Source organism: Callospermophilus lateralis, chromosome 6 (assembly GCF_048772815.1).
Source record: "Callospermophilus lateralis isolate mCalLat2 chromosome 6, mCalLat2.hap1, whole genome shotgun sequence".
Classification (NCBI taxonomy): Eukaryota; Metazoa; Chordata; class Mammalia; order Rodentia; family Sciuridae; genus Callospermophilus; species Callospermophilus lateralis.
Window position 1 is genome coordinate 77,174,008 of NC_135310.1, and position 18,162 is coordinate 77,192,169.

Here is an 18,162-nt window from a genome sequence, read left to right on the forward strand (position 1 = left end):
GGCAGCTAAATGAGTTCAAGAAGTTGTTTAAAGCATTGTCACAGTTCAGAAAATGATTCCTTTCCTTCAAACCAGATCCAAATCCTGAATGTTAAAGGGGAGATAATTAAATATTATTTTACTTATTCTTGGTGAGAACATGCTGCCATAGCTCAACTGATAAGTATTCAACATAAGCCCCGTGGCACCATAATGAAGGGTCACCTCAGCGGACACATGCTGGTATCTCCTCCTCTACAATGGAGGAGATGCTTATCTTTCTCTGCTCATGGGATCGGTTAGCAGATATTTTTATGGCATAAGCATATGCCACCTAACACTGTTTAATTTTCATATTTAGAGGACACAGAACAATAAGAAAGGTCCTGAATTTGATCCAAACTCTTCTTACATAATCTAGAAGAAATCACCTAACCACTCTGAAACTTTGTTTCCTTGCCCAAGAAATGAGAGTAACCAGAACACCTGGCCATCTTACCTTACAGGGTGGCTGAGGGAACCTCTTAACCCTGGGTCTGTGAAAGTACTTCAGAACTTAATTTGTCTTAACTATCCCTGTATCTATATGCTGGTAGCTCTAGGGAGATATAGTGTGTAATAGATTGTCAGGTTCAGGTTATCACTAGAGATTCCCACTCTGGCAAACCATGTATTTTCATGGGGGTCAGAAAAAGAAAGTGAAATGGTTTACGGATTGTTTGCTTGCTTTTTTTGTTTTGAGAGTAGCTTCACCCTACATACCTCACAGTCTTTCTCACCTTTCCCAATAATCAAGTATTTCAGCCACCACTAACATGGTTTGGATCACCATTGATAAATTCAGAGACCACTGCCTGATCCCTCAGATCTCCAAAACTCCAGAAATAGATTTGTATAACTTATTGGTTCTTAACCAGAAGCAATTTTGTTAACCATCTCCCAAGGGCCTATAACAATGTCTGGAGATATTTTGGGTTATCACGATTTGGATGATGGCACCATTGTTATCTAGTAGGCAGAGGCCCAGGATGCTGCTAAATAAACTAAAACACACAGGACAGCCCTTCATTTTAAACAATTATCCAATGCCAAAGTCAATGTGCTAACATTGAGAAGCCTTGATATAAGTGAATATTGGGTAATGCAGAAATGATCTGATTGTTCTGAAACTTATCCTCCATCCCATCTGTATATCCAAAGTAACTGGCCTAGTTTAGAATTCCAATGGTCCTACTTGTTTTGGTTCATTTACACCATATAACTGGATTTTAACAAGTCTAGTGTGTCAACATCTTTATTTAAATTCAATTAGCCTTCATGGAATTAAGACAACTGAGTATTTTGATATTACATTCAATTGTAGTCAAGTAGAATATTCTTCATGCTCTTAAAAAAAAATCTCTGATATTCTCTGCATTGAGTCTTTGCAGTTGGTTCCTCAGCTTTTTTTTTTTTCTGAAGTGAGGTAGAAAAGCTCCTCCCTAGGAGATGAGCCATTATATTCCATCTTAGAGATACTGAGTCAGGAAATTTTCTCATTATATTGGAAGGAATTCTAATCATCCAGAGGGCAGGAAAATAAAACAGAAGGTAAAGGATGTCAGATGGTTTCAAGGCAAATGAAGTGGTAACTGTTAAGCTGTGTTGGCCAGAAATGGAAAGGAGGCAAAGGATACCTATATCAACTTAACACCAGTGATAAGAATCCTGGTGGGTTAGTAACTGCACTATATTTTGATAAAAATATCTCCCTACAATTATCAAAATATATTATAGAATAATAAAACATTTAGATGGGTCAAAGTTATCTAGCCAATAAGTAAGTTATGTGGGAAATAAGATACAGATTACTGTAATTTTTTAATCAAACTGGTGATATAAGCTGACCTACTGAGAATAAGACCACTTTCTTAAATTTCACTGTAATTTAGGAAACAATTTTGAATAAATGGATCCAAAGAAAAATCATTATTTATTCTTATATGGAGATAATATGTTTCTTTAAAATTTTTTTTCTATAACTCCTTAACATTGACAGCATGACTAATGAACCTGGTAGTATGAGAAAGCTGCAAGGCAATGACATCACAATATGTAATTTGTCCCTTGTGTACTCAGGAAGTCAAAGTTCTTTTGTACACTTAAAGAAGCAAAAGGCCTAACTTGAAATGGGAATATTATCCAAAAGAAACAAGTTGAAATGTTCTTTTTCTCCTTCAACCCAACTTTCTCCTCTTTTAGCTTTAAAGTTTGGAATCAGGTTGTTATAATAATCTGGCTTTCATTTATAATTAGTCGATGATTGAAGAAAGAAAGAAGGAAGGAAGACTCTTGCTGTGCATTAAAATCATGAACATGTAATTTTCTCTGAGTTTCTGGTGCCTGATGAAGTTCCTTACACTGATTTTCTTTCTCCAACAACTGAAATACCTACTAATACTTTCTGGCTCTAAAGCAATTGCACAGCATTGGCTACATATGTTTACCATTATCCACAGAACTGTCAGACCCTTTATTCCAGTGGAGGCATGTGTGGAAATAGGCCAGAACGCAAGGGAACACAGTTCCGGTAGTGAAATTAGCAACTGGACAACATTCCCAGGGAAGCGGCTGAGTTCAGTTCTGGCAGAAATCCATTGCTGCTGGTACAAAAAAACACAAATAAATAAAAGGAAAAGAAACACAAAGGATAAACTATATCTGGGGAAGCCAAAAGGAGGTAAATATATATGATTTGCACAGCCTATCAAAACATAACCCTGATCTTTCTTTTTGTTTATGATAAGATTTTGTTTTTGTTTGATTTGTGATTTTGAAAAGGCAAAATGTCTTTCTGAACCTGAGTTATTCATGAATGTTTAACACTTAGGACTGGCAACCTTTACACTTTTGAAGAGAATTCAAGAGTTCATCCCATTCTGGCAGACGCAGGATCTGAAAGCCATCATTATGGTTGAATTAAATTATGGCTATTATTTCCATTTCTCCCAAAGTGGACCAATTCACCAAATCAAATAAGGCAAAATAGGAAAAAAAAATCAGCTTTTCAGTGCATTCTGTAAAATTTTGTTAGGAATAACTTGAAACTAAGGTGTACTAGAAGATATATTTGCAAATGATGATTTTTTTTTCATTTTCCCCCCATTAGCTTTATTAAGGAATAATTGACAAAAATTGTATATGTTTATAATGTACACTGTGATGTTTTGTTGTATTTAAATATGTAAAATGGTTATATCAAACTAACATAAACCACCTCATAGAATTTTTTTGTAGTGAGAACATTTCAAATCCAATCTCTCAGGAAACATGTATGCATTTGTAAAACATTGCTAAAACTTCAAAATATCAGGAAGTACATCTTGACAGCACAAAGGTTGCTGGAGACTGAAAGCATTGTGGCCTTTCAGATTCAACTAACCATACTATGTATTAATCACTTGTATATTCATTATTCCATTTAAGGTTAACACAATTGCTGAAAGAAGTTTTGTTATCTCTTAAAAGGCAAAGAAACTGAAGTGCAAAGAGTCATAGAAGAATTCATTGTACAACTAGAATTCAAATTCAGGCCTGTCTACTTTTGAACACATAGGTGGGATCATTAAGTTCATCTCCTCTTCTCTCTAGACCCACAATTAGGCTTTATTTCCCAGCCCTCGTTTTAGTTAAATGTGGCCATATGACTGAATTCCATGTACTAGAATGCTAACAAAGGTGATGCTTCCTCTTTGCATGACTGGCTATGTTAAATATGACAGAGGCACAAAAAGGAAATAGCTGAGTTTCTGTATCACGACTTGAAAAATATTATCTGCCAATAAGACATATTTGCTCTTGAATTTATATGAATAAGAAGTAAACTTCTATTTGAATTATTATACGTTCAGGGGTTGTTTGTTGTAGCATCTAGCATTTCCTTACCTATATTTTACCAACAAATTATAATACAAGTTTTTCTCCATACTGAAAAGACCTAGAAAATCCCATATGAAATGGAGAGAAAGCCTTATGCTGACAAACCTATAAATAATTTTTAAATAGTTGTGGATCTGGAGAGGAAACATCTGAACAAACAAGGTGATACTTCCTCAATACTTTTAAAGAAATTCATCATTCAGAAAGGACAGATCTCATTTTTCTAATTGATCAATAAACACATTAAAAACTTGGTTGAATGTTATAATGATATCAGTCTACCAATGAATATTTGAAAAATGGTTATGTTGTATAAACATCAGTACTTTGTATACAGAGATGTTCAATTATTATTCTATTTGATAGATTTTATTTGAAGAACTCAGAGGACAGGAAATAAAAGAAAATGAGAAAACTCACTATTCTTCAATAGGATAATTTAAACTCAGGGTTGTTAAAGTTCCATAAAATTTACTAATCAACTCAAATGAAATTAGACTCTCTTAAAAATCACTATTAATGTCATAAGGTTTGATGGAAGCTTATGTTTGTACGAAAAAAAAAACATTCCCACAAACCTACACTTTTGAACATTTGCCTTTTCTCATATCAGAAAAAAAATATATTTAAAGAAACCTTTGGGATGATGCTAAAACTTTGTGGGATTACCATAGAAACATCATATCATCTAAAAGTGACTCTAAATATGAAGAGAGTAATGTTGCTCTGTGGAACCAGGCCAGGGAAAATCCAGCCTCTCCTATAGTCGCTAAAGTCAGGTCTATACAGTCCTGGCATTGATACTCTGGGGTCCCCTGAAGTGGGTGTAGCAACCCCTCTGGCATCTCCGAAGGAGGAGGTTCTTGAGAATGGTGGGTGAATGGTTTCATGTTCCAGAGAGGAGGCAATGAAATGGGGTGGGAAGTCAGAGGTTTTGAAATCAGAGACAACTGCCTTTTCCACTGGTTTATCTATTCAGCCTTGATTAAGGCATTAAATATCTGATTCTGAGTAGTGGTATACATATGTGTATGTGTATATATATATCTGCAAAAAGGGACAGTGCTATTTATTTTGTGAGAATTACCAATAATATAAAAGGAGTCCCTGGCAGAAATAGATTATCTGTGGAACTGGCTGCTGTCATTACTGGAGCACAATCCAACCAGAGAGGAGTTCAAACTCCAGGGGAAAGTAAGTTAGAAGAGTTGGCCAGGAGGCTACAATCTGTGGTTGAAGGGTCAGAGCAGGAAAAGACCCTAGTTCAAGTGGGTAAAACCCTACCACACAAAAACAGAAAACAGATGCTCAGTCATAAGAATGGAGAAGGAAGATTTCATGGAGCATATGGAACCACTCCAGGATCATGACAGCAGAACTTCTCCCGGTACCATCACTGAGAAGATGGAGCTCCTAACACTGACTCACATGATGGCCAGGATTATCTGAATAAATGGGTGAAGGTGAGCCCTACCTGTACATGTATATTTGAGGTAGCCTGGGGCTGAAAATTTTTATGAAAAGTGAGCTATGATAGTTTTATTTAATTTTTTGCTTTTTTTAAAAAAAATTCAGAGTTCTTTTCAGTTTTATTGAAACATAAGTGACAAATAAAATTGTATATATTCAAGTATACAGCATGATGATTTGATAAATGTAGATGCTATAAAATGATTACCACATCAAATTAATTAACACATCTATCATCTCACACAGTTATCTTAGTGTGTAGGGGGTATGTGTTTGTGGGTGATGTGCAGTGAGACCACTTAAGATTTACTCAACAAATTTTAAGTATTTAAGGCAATATTATTAACTATAGTCAACATGGTACATATTAGATCCTCAGAATGTATTAATCTTATAACTAAAATTTTCCACCATTTAACATCTTTCCATTTTCCCCCACACTCCAGCCCTGGTAACTACCCTTCTGTTCTCTGCTTCTACGAGGTTGATTTTTTTAGATTCCACATATATTGTGGAGTATTTGTCTTTCTGTGCCTGCTTTTTTTTTTTTTGACTTATAATAATGACCTCCAGATTCTTCTAAGTTGTCACAAATGACAATATTCCCTTCATTTTTCTAGATGGGTAGTATTAAATACATATTTTTAAAATAAAATATAATAGAATAATATAATAAAATACATAAATATGTAGATATAGATATATATCACATGTTCTTTATCCATTAGGAAGAAAAATAAATTGCACCACCACCAATTTTATCTTTTAAACATTTTCACATAAATTTTATATCTTCCCTCTTTGCTTGCTTGCTTCCTTCTTTGCCTCTTCTCTCCTTTCCTTCCTTACTCTGAAACTCAGTCTCTTGAGGATCAGTAAGGTAAACTGATGCCATTGGACATGATGAGGGCTACAAAAGGAAGTATGGAGATGTGTTCAAAGAGAAACGAGAGCAGAGAAGAGCAGTCCTGTGCCTTCCATGGACAACCAGGAAAGCTGATGCAGACACTGGCTCTCATTCTTGCAAGCCTGCCAGAATGAGAAGCAGGAAGACTGCTCAGATGTGGGCCAACCATGAAGAAGTCCCTGACCCCAATGCTCAATCATGGGCTCTGTCAGCAGCATGCAGGGGCAGCCTCCAGGGACAGCCCCTCTTGAGGCCTCCCTTGCTTGAGTCAGAGGGAGGGAGGACACAGGGATGAGTGTCTCCAAAAGGAAGAACCCCTATTCCAGAAGTTGGCTCTCATTGCAAGTCTCCTAAGGTTGGATATGGATATGATTAGGGTCTGCAATAAGTGACATCTGTTTGCTCTGACCTTTGGGTAATGTGGCGTTTCTTTCTCTGGGGCAGATGCTAGAAAGGTGTTTATTGTGAGTTGACAGGGGTCTTGGTGGGTGGTGAGGTGTGAGTCAAAATTTGACTATGCATTTTGGCATTTTGTCTACAGATGTTTCTCAGATGTTTGTGGGCGGGCATGTCTTTAAATAAAGAAATAACTAAATGTATGTTTCTTTTGTAGAAGAAAGAAAAAAAAAACTTGCACTTAAAACTTGGCACTTTTATGCCTTCAATGGCACTCTTGTTTCATGGCCAGATTGGAATTAGTTGCTGCGTGTATTTTCTGAAGAGAAAAATTGCTCTTTTAAGGGAAAAATCATGTGTTAGTTTGAAAATAACAAGCTGATGAAGAACTTGAATATGGTAATGGGGTGGCACAGAAAACTTCACAGGGTTCCAGGTACTAATTTTATGTAGTCTAGCTTCCCTGCATCCTCCAGTGCACACTTCCTCCTAACCCAGGCCTTGACACCAGTGTTGGTAAGGATCACTCCCAACTCCAGATGTTCACTTCAATGGAAGTTGAAGGAACATAATTCTTCATAATTAAAAACCTACATTTATTTCATTACTAAGTTACTCTACCATGGAAATCATAATTCCATTCAAGATACTGACTTTATAATACAAGAGGGAAAGAGAGGGAGAGATCTTGCAGGATATTAAGCTTTTAATTCCTTCAGAAATAAGTAAAAATACAAAAACTTGATTTTCACAGAAAAGAGGAAAATCAAATCACACATAAATTTTATTTCTCTTTTCCATACTTGAAGAAAAGTAAACTTGAAAAAGCCCATTGTTTTGTTTCCAGAAATATGAAGTTTCCAAAAATATCCTCTAGTTTGGTTTGGAAAAAATCTCCTTGAAAAATTTTGCAAGCAGATGAAAAAAAAATCTTAAAAAGTTGATCATCTGATTAGTTGACAAATGAAGAAATAGTGATGGCAGAATGACCCTGGAAACCAAGAGCTTAAATATCATGTAGCTTCTCTGCTTTGTATCAAAACTTCTTGAAATAATGTTTTCAATACATGATCACTTTGACCCATGCTTGTTAGCAATTACATGGAATTTATCCTCCCCAAAATATATTTATGTGGTTAAAGAGATTAACATTAGTTCACTTAAAATTCTTAAACCTTAACAATTATCTGTCTTAACAGGAAGTATTTATCTAATATTGCTACAATTAAAAATGATAGTTGATGAATGATTATAAGGATAGTTGCAAATAAAATAAGATTTTTTGTTACCTTCATCAGTGACTGTATTCTGCCATAAAACCAAAAATTGCTTCTTTAACTTAGCTACCACTTATGCCTATTTTCTGGAACTTTTGCAGAAATTTGAAATATGAAAACTTGCATAATAATTGACTTACTGATGCAGTTTTCTTCTTCCAAGTTAGGTTAATGTGTTCCAGAAAAATCTAGTGAACAGGAACACCTTAAGATATTTAAGATACATGATTTCTTCATTTCAGTTCCTTGGTACACAAATGACTAATGTACTCAGAAAAATGTCCTGGGAACAGAAGGCACGACTTTTACTATATATACCCTAGCAAGCGTGTAGCAAAGGTAGAAGACAGTGTTCATGAAGCAGTGTGATATGTTGCCCAGTACTTTCCAGGCAAATGTGTCAGTCAGGTAGATATGCCCAAAGCAGATTAGCAGGAAGTTCTGCCCCCAGATTTAGGTGACAGGTGCTACCCACATGTGTGACACTGCTTTCTCATCTAGAGCTTTAGCATTTTCTGTGACAGCACAAGAAAATGTAGAGAATGAAAGTCATTATTCCAAAAGAGACATGTCACTCCCCCAGCCCATTTTATCAGTCAGGATAAGAGACATCTTTGAGAGGACAGAGATGATAATTCTCTGTATTTCCACTAATAAAGAAAAGTATTAATAGTATTTTATATAGCACTAGGCTGCTTTTTTAAAAAATTAACCTTCCTAGACATGGGCTTGAAGTAAAATGATTAGAAATAAAAATTAGTGTCTTGCATTTATAATTATTCAATAAATATTTATAAGTGGTAGTTTATTCATTTTCTGTTGCTGAAAAATAAATTAGCACAAACTTAGCACCTAAAACAATGTTGATTTGTTGTATCCCAGCTGTGAATGTTAGAAGTTCAGCATGGTATGACTGGGTTTTCTTCTCACAGCATTGCAAGGCTTAAGTCATGATGCCGGCCAGCCTGAACTCTCATCTGCAGGCTTGGGGAGAATCCACTTCCAAACTCTTTCAGGCTATTAATTGAACTGAATTCCTCCTGCTGTGGTTGTAAGACTGAGAGCTCCTTGCCTTGCTGTCAGTGTGTCTGCACTGCTCTCAATTCCTAGAGGCTGCCCATATTCCTGGCCATGAAGACCTCCCATCTTCAAAGCCAGCAACAGAGAAATTGCCTCACATCAAATCCTTGTTTCTGATATCTATGAATTCCTGTCTCTGATCTCTAGACCCAGATTACAAGGGCCCATTTAATGAAGTTAGGCAGATTCAGGCAATCTCCTTATCTTTCTTTCAATTGATTTAGGAACTTGCATCTGCAAAATCTCTTTTGTCATATAAGGTAACTTAAGCACAGGCAAGATATCTCATCATATTTAGAGGTTCCAGGGGCACTCCAAGAGAAGAGGTTATATCAAATGAAGGTAATCAGGAGTTATTTTAGAACTGTGCATACCACAAGCAGCATGGACAATGTAGGAAGATATTATTGAATTGATCCAGATAACTTGAGTTTCAGACTGGCTTTGCTAGTCATTAACTAGGTAATTTGAAGCAAGTAATGAAGCCTTTCTTCTGTTGGTCTCAGTTTCCATATCTGTAAAATAGGAATAAAATTTCTTACCCCACAGAATGGTTGTGAGATTAACCCCATAGAATGGTTGTGAGATTAACCCCATAGAATGGTTGTGAGAATCAGATAAGATTATGTAAAAACACTTCATAAATTTTAAAGATCAACACAAATTCAGGACAGTGTCATTAAGTTTGAATTTATTTTTACTTCAGAGAGCCTGTGAGACCAGACTTTTTTAAAACAATGCTAGAAGAGAAGACATAGTGGCTAAGTAAGGATCTTGAGAGACAAAGGCACTTTGGCTTTCTGTCCCTATAGGATGCAAGATCAGTGAACTAATGGTAAAATAAATGGAAGCACATGATGCACATTTCTTTACTGATGCATGAAATAGATGTAAAATTTTAGAGGATCTTTTTGAAAACAAGTTTTTGGCCTCTTCTCTATAGAATGAAGTTATGCATCAACATATATTTTGTGGTCTTTTCTGAAGGAACAGAAATAGTTTGGAGACAGTAATGCTTCTCTCATGAATATGCCAGTGAGGTATAGCAGATGTGAAGCATTTATCCTTAGACAGGTTAGCATATTGATAAGGCCATTGCAGAACACAAAGCCCCAAGGCTGCACTTGAATGTTTTCTTTTCGTCTTTGATTTATAATATTTTTCACGATTGAAGAGTAGTTCAGAACTTTCATGAACCCAAAACCCACCCCATGAGTACGTGCCTAATCCATATTTCTATTATGTTAGAGGTTGAACATGACAGTAATTGCATATTTCCAGTTAGATATTCTTATTTTGTTATTGGTATTAAACACACAAAAATTCACATCAATTGAATGGATCCTGTGAAGATAGTAGCTAATACATAGTATTTGGAGTTGCTGGCTTATAAATAAGCACACAAAGGGGTGTCAGACACCAGATATGTCCTGAAATAAGATCTTGAGCCTGAATCCATTAGCAAGAGTATTTGGAAAAATCCACCACCTATGAAAATGTGCTCTTAACATCTCTTAAACTTGTTTTCTCTTCAGTACCTTCTCCTTATCCAGTAGAGGTTGGAATCTAGTTGGTTTTTATTTACACTAAAAACTTACCCTAAGAAAATATGGTTTCTAAGATGGAACATAGGAAATGAGATTAGATATAAGAAAGGACTTTCTAACTGATAGTTGTTCCATCCAGCAAGGGACAACTGAAATTTTTGTGACCAGCTTTCTAGGAAGACTTAAATAGGGAAGATGTCATATGGCATTGATCCTGGTGTGACCCTAGTGATAAAATGGGATTGATTTTTCATGACCTTTTTCTATTACTCTCTTGTTTTTATTCTTTTCTTTGTGAATTGTTAGGCTGAACCTGGAAAGTCCTCAAATTTACACTAACTTTTATTCCTAAAGTCCTTTTAAAAACCTTCAGTTTTTTTTTTTTTTTAAATCAAGTTACTCTACTCCCCAAGCTGAGGATTTTGGTTTTGAGGTTCCTTCACCCAGTGGATTTGTTTTCCCCTTAATTTGAACATTTCTAAACTTGTAACACCAAAAACCAGGCTAGCACTAAATGTCAGAGGATTGTCATAAACTAAACAGAAAACTGTTCTGGGAGCATGCACAGTTAACATGCTTATCCTTATCTGTCATTTACATCCATATTTACTACACCCAGAAATAAGTATTATCCATAATCAAAATAAGGAAATGAATGATCAATGCTAATGTTGTAAATTCTTTCAGATAGAAATAGTATTACTTTTATTTAAAAATATATATCAGCAGTTACAACATCCCAAAATGTTAGATTATTTAATTTCTGAAGCTGTGACGAATTTCATAGAATTTGTCTTACATACTCAGAGTCATCTAAAAGTTCATATATCATTTATATTCTTAACCCTTAGACAGAGGATTGATCTAATTCTCTTTCTTTTTATTGGTAAATTTCTGATCTTATACATTCTTATGCAACTGTTTCTAAATAACACACAGCACATAAATTTCAGACATGGGTAGAATTTTGACTATTTATTTTAAAGATAACACAATGGCAAATAGAAGGATATTGTTTTTCTTTTCTTTGTGCTAAAGCCAGATATACATCAAGATTTTTAAAAATAAATTTACAGCCAATTCACTTTAGAAAAGAAAATACAATAAAACCCCCACACAACTGATATCAGTTCTTTAAAAATTGGTAAAAAATACTAATACACCAAAATGAGTCTAGATGTAGTTCCATTGCTTCCATTTTTCTTTTAAAGATTATTCATTTACTTCTTGGTTTTAAAAAAATCAACAAGAAATAATATTTTTTTCCAATTTGCTGTGATTCAAAAGTTTGTCTGATTGACTGGAAAGCCCATACATACCCTTTCTCTTACCCTTTTAGCCACCTGAACTGAAGGTCATTTGGTGACCTAAATTATTGTACTTAGGATGCTGATCAAGTTCCCCTGGAGTATATACTTCCAAGATAATGTGACAATGCAAAGTAGTGCAGAGAACATGGAATGTTGAAGTATTAAATAGGATACAAATCAATGGATAATTAATTCATCTTTAAATGTTACTCTTTCTTGAATGAAATTTATTGTCAGACCCCTCCACAGACATACCCATTCTTTTCTGACACCCACAGACTCTGTGGTACAGGAGATAGACACCTCTGGTACAGGAAGGTGTACAGGGAGAAACTAGGAAGGCCCAGAAAACCTCAAGTGTGCGGCACTGAAATGGCTCTTGGCTTCCTGGATATCACCTGTAAGATCCTTGTCACATAAATAAGGTAAATAGTAAGTCAAGTCTGAGCCTGTTGGTGGCTTCTAGCTATGTTGCTTTATTTATTCGTTTGTTTATTTTAATTTCCTTGGTGCCTCTGTATTCATTCCAGGTGGATCTAAGAATCTTATGGTTCCATAGTTCATGAATATGACAGAAGCTAATATAAAGTGTTATAGCTTTATTACTTTTGTGTAGCCAAGACTAGTTGAAATGGAAGGACAACAGGAAAAATTCTGAATCTACATTACTCCCTGGCCAAAGGGCCCAAACAAGCACATTGTCAGTTCTCTTCTGTGAAAAGCTGGTGTGTACAGCCTAGCAGATGTGCTCTGATTCTCAAAAGATCCTTACCCGCTTCAAAAGGGGGAAGGCTCACTAGGGACCTGGCACTCTGTAAAGTGGGTTCATATATTTCATTCTATCAAGAGCCATATGGGGTGTGTTATTATCCCTATTTATAAAAATGGAAGTTGAGACTTAAGAGAAAATAAAAATCATGCCCATAGCAAGCTGTGATTTAAATATCAGTCTTATTGACTAGAAAGCTCACACCCTTTCTCTGACTCTTGAAGATCTCATTATAAAAGTTTCCTTTTGTTATTCAGCACTATTTGATGCCCAGTTATGCATCAAGCAGGGTTCCATATGCTTAGCTACGAAGTGTTTATGTCAGGAACTAGAAAACTCTGGGGCAATGGACTTCCACACTAAGCATTAAGTGAACTAGATGTAACAACTTACCCTGTCTTTTATCAAAATGATATTTAAGCCTTATTAACTTGGGAAGGATGACTCACAGAACCTGGAGGCTCTCTGGCTGGAAGAAGAGTGACAGAGCTAGGAGGAGACCTAAGAGGGCAGGTCTGCTTAATACAGACTGCTCATAGAAGGACCTAAATTCTGACTCACATGAGTTAAATGACTTACATGACCCTTCTAAAAAAATCTGTAAGAAATGCTGCTCTCTGGGACTGTGCTCATGCGTGAAGCCAACATGAGGTTACCATCCTAATGTGTTGATAGCAACCAGAGTGACATCATAACGTGAAGCCTTCAGGACAAAGACCTTGTGGTGATTTTGGAACAGTGTATCCTATTGAGCCTTGTGTGTTTATGGGAAATATTAAATAATCATTCAATTGGTGATTAGGGAATAACAGACTGGGAGTTGGGGAATAGAAAGGAAGGGGTCAGAGATTTTCTTGATGACAGAAGATAAGGAACTGCAAGCAGAGGGAGGTTTTTATAAGACAGAGCAGTCTCTATGCTGAGATTACAGACTAGGTATGTGGGCATAAGACAATTAGGTCTGCAGACTAGGTGAACAATAAAACATTTCCAAGAAATTTTAAAGGTGTGAAGAATTTGAGAAGACAGATGGAAGAGAAGAGAGGGCAAGATGGCCTGACAGGCTTGCTGTCAGACTGAGACTTCCTGATCAGGAGTAGTGCTACATGAATAGAGAAGTCATGTATTTTTCCTCCCTAAAGAGAATGATGAAGAAATGCCACAGAATTCCAGAGACACTAAAATAATCAGTATATTAGGTGGAAAGACAAGAGGCTATGGAGTGGGAAAGCCAGATGGCTTCACAAAAATTCTAGCCCCAACTGAGGAAAGAACAGATGTATTCAAGTTATTTCACACCCCCAACAACAATATTGGCCCAAAGCTTTAGTATGGCACTAATGTAAGTGATGAACCACATAAGCACAACCAGATTACAGTAGAGCCTTGGGCCAAAATATGGAAGAGATGTGACTTTAGAAGACCTGCAAAGTTAAAATGAAAAATTATATCTTTTTCATCTATTAGCTCTACAAAAATATCTCAATAAACCTTGAGTCTGGGTCCTAGACATGATGAGGCAAACTTTTCTACGTGATATCTTGATGTTTATTAACAATTAGACATTTTTGTACTCTTAATGTAAAAAATAGTTGTGGAGAAGATTCCCAGGATGATGGGAGGATTTGGTCCGAGGATACCTGGAGGCCAAAGGATGAAGCACTAGGAAAAACATGAAACCATCAATCCTCAGTGGTCCAAGAAGAAATTACTAAATGGGATTTAGAGTAGGCCATCAATCTTAAGGAGGATGGACGCACAAACTTAGGAGTCTCAGAGGACCACATTGGGCCCTGCCCTCTGATTCACAGGAATGGCCAACATAGGCCCCACATAGCTTCAGGGAGCAGTGCTGATCAAGGAAGGAGGATTGGAGTACTGTACATTCTGTTTCAGACAAGATGGAATGGAGAATATTGATGAACACTCAGGCAAGGGCTTTACAGGCCTGATGGTGAGAAACTAGGGAGAATGAGTGAGGCCAAAAAATGCCCAGAGAAATTGCTTGAAGTCTTTGGCTTATCAAATGCAAGCCATTATCAGCACCAAAGAAACAAAGATTACTTGATATATATTGTTTTATTCTTTTAGTCTAATTCTCAGATTTCTTGTCTGAAGTGTCCTAATTAGTTTTTCTTAATTGTGGTTAACAGACTTTAAAACAACTCCAATGATCCCATACCTCCTGTCATTCACACTTTGGTGGAATCTCCCTTCCCTTGGATGTACATAGAGTCTGGCTTCCTTTAACCAAAGCATTATAACAAAGATAATGAGATGTCTCTCTCATGATCATGTTGTTATGAAAGACTATTGTTAACAGACTTGCTATGGGGTCTCTTCTCCCCCCCCACACACACCTCTCTCTCTCTCTCTCTCTTCCTCTATCTCTATCTCTATCTCTCTCTTCCACTAAGACAGCTACATTATACAGCTGGCAGCTGAATATGAATGCTGTCAGCAAACCAAGTGAGTTTGAAAGCAGACCCTTCCCCAGTCAAGCCTCCAGATGAGACTTGAGCCCTGGGTAATGCCTAGACCCATTCTTAAGAAGACCTGGCTAACCTGGCTGGCCCCATACACTGTGAGATAATAAATGGATGTTGGTTTAAGATGCTAATTATTTTGGCAATTTGTTATCTAGCAAAGAAAATGAATGCACTGGCATTATCCTCTATTCCCCATACTACTTATTCTCAATTCTGTTTATATGTAAGCCTCCTCTCTATTTAGAACCCCCCTGAGGACTTCTCCAACCCAGAGCAAAAGCCAATGTTTACACCATGGCTCATGAGGCCTTGTATACTTGTAGCTTCTCTGGCCTAAATGCTTACTGCTTTCTCATTGCTTGCTTTTACCCACACAGGCCACCTTGCCTACTCTCCAACATGTCAGACATATTCTCTGACTCTTAGTATTTGTTCCCTCTGCCTGTAATTCTTTTCCCTCTGATATCCACAGGGCTCACTCCTCAGCTCTTGCATGTTTTTGCTCAAATGTCACACTGGGTGAGGCTTTCCCACAACTCTGTTTAAAAAAAAAAAAATTGCTATATCCCTCTTATCCCAACATTCCTCCCTGTCCCTCCCTGACTTTCTTTGTTCCATAATACTTATACTATCCAACCTACTATGTATCTTTCTTATTTCTTTATTGCCTCTCTTCCCAAAGTAGGATGTAAGTTCTGTGAGCACAGAAACTTTTATCAACTTTGTCCACAGTTTCACCTCGGTACCTAGGACAAGTTTGATACCTGGTGAGTATTCAGAAAATATTTGTTGAAATAAATTTCAAAAATGTATATGAAATCTGCATTTAGATTATATCCTTGATTTTATAGTAAAATCTTTCACTGGAGCATGATCTAAACTGTATCAAGGAGTCTCAAAACTAATAACTAGATTATCTGCTCTAACAAAAAAAGAAATGGAGCATTTCAGGGAAATCAGTTTATGCTGAAGAAGAAGACTAACACCAACCCAGCTCAGTTAACTGTCTGCATATCTAAATTTTCCTTTGGTTTTACAGATCTAGAAGTCCAATTCTGCTACCATAAGAGCAGATTGCCAAATTTGGCAGAAAACTGAAGTGCAAATCAAGATGCCTTCCATAATAGAAAGGTTCTCAAACTAGAATACTTTCAACTAACTTTCTCATAGTTACAAAATGAAAAGATTTTGCTTTAAGCAATTTTAAGAATAATTTTTTCCAGCACCTACTTATCCCAGACTGGAAGAACCAAATCTCTAAGGCCTTGGATCTGGAATCTCTACCAATATCTGCTGAGCAGCAACAGTCTAGGCTTGAACCTGTGGCTCAGCCCATACAGAACAGTACTTGTGAAGCAGGAAAGTGGCAAGATACCTCTGTAGCTGCTAATGTAGCAAAAAGTGCAATAAATGAACATGCCTGAAGAATAATTGCTTAAAAAGGGAGACCCCTGGTATAGGGGGGAAAAAAGAAGAGCTTAGAATAAAAAAGATCTGCTTTGTTTAACTCTTGACTCTGCTCCTGACCTCTGACCTTGGATAACTTACAACTCCTTAGCTTCATTTCGTTGTCATAAAACAGGAATTTTATAAAATGGGAGTTGTTATAATAAGAAAATGTAAAAAGATTTGCAAATTCCTTGCAAGGATGGCTAATGATGAGCTTGGTCAATGGTAGCTATTATTATTAATAAAGACACATTAAAGAACAACTTCAAGCATTGTGTTATATCGTGTTATGCTGCAGAATGAAAACACCAAACACAGAAGAGCAACTTTGAGCAGTGCATTATTGGCATGACAAAAAAAAAAAAAAAAAAAAAAAAACATGGAATGGCTAGATTTGATCCCCAGGCAGCAGCTCAGAACTGAAAACCAAAGAACTGTCTTCACTTATATGCAATGTAGGCACTGGTCCAGGTAAGTATTGCCCTTTTTGTGACACACAGAAATAGTGATTGACCAGGAGGATTTTCTAACACTATGTATGCAGTGCTTGGTTTGATGATTTATGTCTTTGTACAATATTGTGCTTGGTTTCTAGTTCATTTACTTGTGGTTTAGTGGAGATGTACTTCTCAGTGCTGGCAAAAGGAAGTACATGGCTTCTAAATTTCCCTCAAGCCCCAACTCGAGTAAAAGCTTCCCCTAGAATACCTTTACTTTATTAAGGTAAACTTCTGGAGCATATACAGATTGAGCCAGAGACCTTAGCCTTTTAGGGTCACACCATCACGCCTGACAAGCCTACACTGCCAGATAGGAGGCAAGGGATAGAGCAGCCTGAGAGACCCAGCTTCCCAGAGCTGTGCTCTATTGCTACCATCAGACGGAGCAGAGGAGCCCCACAGGGACCTTACGAGCTGATCCAAACAATAACCAGACTTTCCAGCTGGGGTAAGGGCCCTGGGCTGGGTGTGGTTTCTGGAAACAGCTTCCTGGACCACAGCCACATTTTCTCAACATGTGCTGCCTTGGGGGAGGCTTGCTCTCTAATGTTGAGAGTGTATTTTGTGAGAGGTGCAGCAATACTACTAAGGTGATAATACCCCACCATGAGAGCCACAAAACCTCTCCTCTGCCCTTTTGCTTTCACGGTCAATGATCATGGAAGCTTCTGTGGTCACTTCACTCTCACCTGCCCTGCCAGTCCATCACTGTGCTGACCCCCGCCCCCAGGAAATTCAGTGTTCTGGAGGGCTTTCCACACCTGCCTACTCTATCCTCTTCCATCAGGCCTATGTACAATACATCAGCAGTCGCAGTGAATAGAGAGCAAAGCCTAGTAGTTCTTTAGGATTTCTAGAGAAGTAAAGTTTCCCTAAGAGAATGAACAAAAACCAACTGCAAACTAATATCAGAAGACAATAAAGTTTGACCCTTGGAGTCCAAACGTAAGGAGACATATAGATGAGAATGGTGGGAACACAAAGTTAAGAGGATGATTCTATAAAATGGGCCCACTGTGCTAGCCCCCACATACTTTCTTTGCCAAAAAGCAATGTGCCTGCAGTTCCACC

The 18,162-nt window shown here is 37.0% G+C and overlaps 1 long non-coding RNA gene across 1 annotated transcript in view; it reads left to right on the forward strand.

Annotated features, from left to right (window-relative positions):
- The first annotated feature begins 5,110 nt into the window (after window positions 1-5,110).
- The window catches only part of LOC143402468 (uncharacterized), a 31,355-nt gene continuing 18,303 nt past the window's right edge, over window positions 5,111-18,162 (forward strand). Inside the window, exon 1 of the long non-coding RNA XR_013091717.2 lies at window positions 5,111-5,360. This is a non-coding gene — a long non-coding RNA (uncharacterized LOC143402468). The remainder of the gene's footprint in view (window positions 5,361-18,162) is intronic.